We start from the raw sequence: 6,410 nt of genomic DNA on the forward strand, positions 1-6,410 counted from the left end.
GCTGAATGGGATATAGCTCCATACCCACCGAAGTTCAAAGCTCCAACCTTGCAACCGTTCGATGGCACAGGATCGCCAAATCAGCACATCTACTACTTCAAATCTCAAACTGGAGATGTTGTGGCGAACGATGCCATCTTGACTCGCTTATTCATAGGCACTCTTAAAGGAGTAGCCTTTGAATGGTTTATGAAACTGCCTGCTGGATCTATTCAGAAATGGGTAGATTTGGAAAGGCTTTTCTTGGCTAGGTTCTTTGAGGATGATACGGAAGTTTCTGTCCCAACTCTTCTCGCCACCAAGCAGAGGAAGGGAGAATCCATCAAGGCTTACGTGGAGAGATTCCGTAGCATGGCATTGCGATGCCCCTCAGGTATGACTCAGTCAACCCTGGTTGAAACTTGCAGGCACAACTTGCAAACTCAGCTCCTTGCCCAGATGGGGGTAGCGGAGTGTCGTTCCTGGAGACAGTTGGTTTCGCAGGGAGAACAAGCTGAAGAGATTGTAGCTCGGGTGAAAGCCGAGGAAGCTGCACAGCCCAAGCCGCAACAGCAACAGCAACAGCAGCGCAACCAGAACAACGCTCAGCGGTCTAAGGGAAAAGAGACCCTAGCAGCTGACTACTCTCGGGTACCACCGCCCACAAATCAAGGCAAAACTCCCAATAAGCAAAAAGTGCCCAAGCAATATTCCTTCAAAGAGGAGCATGTGGACACTTTATTCCAGCTATTGCGGAAGAACAACAAGCTACAGCTTCCTGAAATTAGGAAGCCAGAAGAGGCAGGGAAGATAGATGACCCTAATTACTGCCGTTATCACAGGTTTCTGGGGCATCCTACCAGAAGATGTTACATCTTTAAGGACATCCTCCAGAATTTGGTGGACGCCAAAGTGCTTACTCTGAAACCTGAGCAAAAGACTGTCTCTACCAACATGATAGCAGTCCAGTTCGGTGACTTCCCTCCGGTGGCGACCGCAGATGGCGTTATCCCAATCCACAAGGGAGAAATGCGTCTGAAGAATACTGACTTGCACAGTCAGAAAGACAAGGGGTTGATACCCCTCACCACCTCAAAAGGAGAAATCATGTGGGTTCACCCTGATCTAGTGGGAGACCAACAGTGGACGAATACCTCGTCCAAAAAGAAGGGAGGCAAGGCTAAGTCTTCCAACACGATTAGCCCCTCCATTACTGAGAATGATGATCACCTCAAGACCCTCACAGATTCAGAGGAAGAGAGGATTGCCCTGGCCGCATACCCAGGAGACAACCCTGGTACGCGGTCTGGAAAGAATTACTTGAAAGACTACGGCCAGAATGTCCAAGAAGTTGAGGAACAACCCCAAGACGCTGGGGGTTCTGTCCCCAAAAAGCCAGCTGATAAGGGGAAACAAAAAGAACTCCGGTTCAACAGGAATCTCCACCAGGAACACGGGGAGTCGAGCAATCCATTCCAATTCAATGTCATGGCGCAACTGGCCAACATACCGGCCAGGATTACTCTATACGAGCTCCTGAGGTTGTCCAAAACCACCAAGGAAGCTCTCATTGAGGCATTGAAGAATACGGAAAGCTTCATCACCCAAGTCACTCCAATTCCCGAAGCTTCTGAAGATCAAACTTGTCGACAATGTCTGCAAGCATCGAGAAGTTTACCCTGCATATCATTTACTCAAGAAGACATGCAGGTCAAACACCAACACGACAGACCGTTGTACTACACAGGGTATATCGGATCTTCCGAAATCAGTCGTGTCCAAGTTGACCCGGGCTCCGCGCTCAGCATCATGCCTTATAGGGTCATGCAGGTCTTAGGAATCCCTATGCACAGGTTGCACACTACCCAAACCACCATCTTCGGGTTCAATGCAAACAGTACTCGACCCTTGGGGAAAATCAAGCTCAGATGCCAGATTGGAGATCTCAAGTCTGAGGTCGCATGCTACATCATAGATGCGGACACGTCCTATAATCTTTTGCTAGGACGACCATGGATACATGCAAACCGCATTGTCCCATCTACCTTGCATCAGGTCATGAAGTACGCCAATGACGAGGGTGAAGTTCGAACCTTGATTGCGGAAAAATACCCTTTCCGAGGAGTGGAGAACTTCCACACTGACTCTGTTTTCTACTTAGAATCTCAAGATGTTGACAGTGGCAATGAAGCAGATGTCGAACCAGATCCTGAGGAAGATTGTCCATGGGAACTGAACTTAGATGTAATGGGTCAGGATGAGAGTAGTAATAATGTACCGAGCGAGGGTGAATGGTGCATTAATGAAGATTTTCTTTTGGAGTACTTGCCTGATGTGTCCTCTAAAAATAAATCAGTAGAGAATGATTCTAATGCAGGTACCAACCCATGGCACACAATGTGCACAGAGGCATCACTTACATTGCCAATCGAATCTTTCTTTGCTTCAGATGAAGAAGCAGAAGATGTACAGAAGGCTTTCTTCAAAGTCCCATCCAAAAGGAAAGGGCAGAAGCCGATCTGTTTTGGTAAAGTCAAACCCGAACAACTCAAACGAGGAAGTTCAGAGGAAGACGAAGGAGTTCCCCAATTTCATTACCATGAACCCAATTCTATAGACTTAATGAAACGAATGGGGTATAACTTTAATGAAAAACAGGGTCTGAACTTCGGGAAGGGCAGACGAACCCCAGTCCGAATGTCTCTAGCCCCTGAAGGAAAACCTCAGGATTATTACAATAAAACCGGAAGAGGTTTAGGTTATGTCACAACTCCCTCTGCCTCAGAAAATGAGATCAGTAATTATCTGCGTCAAGATCATTCGTCCGGAACCTCTTCCTGGGAATCCGACGTCAGTGTCGGACCTTTCTTTAAAGGTTTGACTGTGAACATGGTTTCAACTAGTCACCCTGATGAAGATGCAGGGGGTGACGAAGAGTTAATTGAGTCGACTAACGATCCTTGGATCAAACGTCTTAACATCCTGTGGGATATGCGTTTCGAACAACGCGAACCACCCACTGAAGATAAAGTGATCCAGGTCAACATGGGAGATGAATCTGATCCCAAGCCTATCTTTATAGCTGAAGACCTATCATCATCCGAGAAGGAAGACCTTATATCTCTCATCCGAGAATATATAGATGTCTTCGCTTGGAATTATGAAGATATGCCTGGTCTTGACCCGAAGGTGGCCATGCACCGTCTCAACATCGATCCGGATGTAAAACCCGTTAAACAACAACAACGCAGGTTTCGTCCAGAGATCATGGAATCAATTGAGTCAGAAGTTAAAAAGCTTATAGACTCAGGTTTTGTTAGGGAAGAACAACACCCTGACTGGGTGGCCAACATCGTCCCAGTTCCTAAGAAGAACGGTAAAGTCCGGATATGTATCGATTTCCGCGATCTCAATGCCGCCTGTCCGAAAGATGAATTCCCACTCCCCATCACGGATGTTATGATTGACAACACCTGCGGATATGAAAGGATGTCTTTCATGGACGGATTCTCTGGGTACAATCAGATAAAGATGCACCCGGACGATGAAAAACATACTGCTTTTAGAACACCACTGGGGGTGTATTGCTACACAGTGATGCCCTTCGGCCTGAAAAATGCAGGTGCAACTTATCAACGTGCAATGAACACAATCTTTCACGAACACCTACGAAAGAAGATCGAGTGCTACGTTGATGACATAGCAGTAAAGAGCCAATGTAAAGACGATCATCTTGCAGATCTGAAGACAATGTTCGAAATCATGCGAGCACATCAGCTGAAGATGAACCCGACAAAATCGTTCCTCGGAGTTTCAAGTGGAAAATTCCTGGGATTTATCGTTACTTCCAAGGGAATCTCTCTTGACCCAGAAAAAGTGCGTGCCATCCAAGACATGCCACCTCCGAAGAATCTCAAAGAGCTCAGAGGTTTGCAGGGCAGACTGGCCTACATTCGAAGATTCATCTCAAATCTTTCAGGGCGTTGCCAACCTTTCTCTAAACTCATGAAGAAAGGAATATCCTTTGTTTGGGATGCTGAGTGTCAAAGAGCATTCGAGGAGATTAAAAAATATCTCACTCAACCGCCAGTTCTCGTGGCCCCGATATCGGGAAAACCATTCCTGTTATATGTGAGAGCCATGGATCATTCTCTTGGTGCTTTGTTGGCCCAAAACAATGATCAAGGTCAAGAGCAAGCCATCTATTACCTGAGCAGGACTATGATGGGAGCCGAACATCGGTACAATCCGGTCGAAAAAGAGTGTCTCGCCTTGGTATTCGCAATCCAAAAGATGCGACATTACCTAGTTGGACAGACCATTCAGGTCATCTCTAAGGTAAATCCTTTGAGAGTTCTGATGACAAAACCATCATCTCTAAATTGCCGGCTTGCAAAATGGGCCATTCTCTTGTCGCAATACGACATGCAGTTCATGCCTCAAAAGGCGGTCAAGGGCCAAGCACTGGCAGACTTCTTAGCCGATCATCCAGTATCGGGAACGTCTAAGTTGTATGAGGAATTACCTGACGAGGTTGCTGAAGCTTGCGCTACCCAAGAAACTACGCAAGTATGGAAGTTATTCTTCGACGGTGCATCCAGAGCAAATCCTCATGGAGCAATCACTGCGGGAGTAGGAGTAGTGTTAATCTCTCCGAACGGCCACGTAATCCCCAGGGGATTCTCTTTAATCGAACCTTGCACCAACAATGTAGCCGAGTATAATGCTCTGCTATTAGGAATGCAATGTGCTGAACAACTTAATATTCAGCACCTCGAGGCTTACGGTGACTCTCAGCTCATCGTTAATCAAGTCCGAGGAGAATATGAAGTACGTCATGAGGATTTGATCCCGTATTACTTCGCAGTGCTAGAGCAGGCTCAAAAGTTCGAAGGTTTCTTTATCGAATACGTGCCAAGAGCTCAGAATGCATATGCCGATGCTTTAGCCTCTTTGGCAACTTCGCTAGCCTTGCCCCCAGGGATCGAAACGACGATTCCGGTCATAGGACGTAAGCTATACTTTTCCAAAATTCCTATGGAGGAAAACTCAGACGAGACGACGTCAGGAGACGTCTGTACGGCATTTATGGAGTTCGAATCTAGGGATTGGCGATTCCCGTACATCGACTATGCCCTATATGGAATTCTACCCGATGACCCTAAGGAAGCGGCTGCAATCAAACGAAAAGCCCTCCGATTCTATTACGATGCAGTTTCTCAAGTCTTGTATCGTAAATCACATGATGGAGTCTTACTTCGATGCCTTTCTCGGAAGGAAGCGAAAGAGGCTCTCAAGGAAGCTCACGGCGGAATGTGCGGAGCTCATCAACCTGGAGCTAAATTAGGAGATCGCCTCCGACGAATCGGCTATTATTGGCCGAAGATGTTTTCAGACGCGGTTGACTACGCTAAACGTTGTCACGCATGCCAAATTCATGGGGACTTCATCCATCAGGCGCCGGGAAACTTACACCCTACATCAGCGACTTGGCCATTCGAAATGTGGGGCATGGATATCGTCGGACCGATTTCCCCTCCGACGTCCAAAGGACACCGGTTCATTCTAGCCGTGACCGACTATTTCTCCAAGTGGGCGGAGGCAATCCCGTTGAAAGAAGTCAAGACTTCAAACGTGATCAAGTTCATCAAACATCACGTCGTTTACCGCTTCGGAGTCCCGAGACGAATAGTTCATGACAACGGGACACAATTCGTCAGCTTTGGGTTTCAGAGGTTTTGTGATAAATTCAGAATCCAAAGTGTTGCATCTACGGCGTATTACCCGCCAGCAAATGGTCTTGCAGAAGCTTTCAACAAAACCATAGTGAAGCTTCTCAAGAAGTTTGTTTCCAAGAGCCGGCGCGATTGGGATGAAAGACTCGGTGAATGCCTGTGGGCTTACCGCACAACAGTGAGGACCCCTACAAGAGCTACACCATTCTCTTTGGTATATGGCTGCGAGGCTGTATTGCCATTAGAAATTCAGATCCCTTCTCTGAGAGTCGCGGTTACAACGGGATTAACAGAAGAAGAGAAACATCAACGACGTCTGCAAGAACTTGAAGCTCTAGATGACAAACGACTTCAAGCGCAGCAACAGATTGAGCTGTATCAAGCCCGTATTTCCAAGGCCTACAACAAAAAGGTCAAGGAACGGATTTTCAAGAAAGGTGATCTAGTTTTGGCCAACAGACGACCCATGGTGATGACACACAAAACCAAGGGGAAGTTCAATCCTAAATGGGAGGGGCCCTTCGTAATAGAATCAGTCTATTCGAATGGAGCTTATCGGCTCATCAATCAAAAAGGAGATAGGCTCATGATGCCAATCAATGGGAAGTTCCTTAAGAGATACTTCTAATAAATCATGTAGCCCCCTGAACCCCAGCTAAATCAGGCTGGGGGTTGCCTATTTATAATGTAACTCTG

This window comes from Asparagus officinalis, chromosome 6 (genome assembly GCF_001876935.1).
Source record: "Asparagus officinalis chromosome 6, Aspof.V1, whole genome shotgun sequence".
In the NCBI taxonomy this organism is placed as follows: Eukaryota; Viridiplantae; Streptophyta; class Magnoliopsida; order Asparagales; family Asparagaceae; genus Asparagus; species Asparagus officinalis.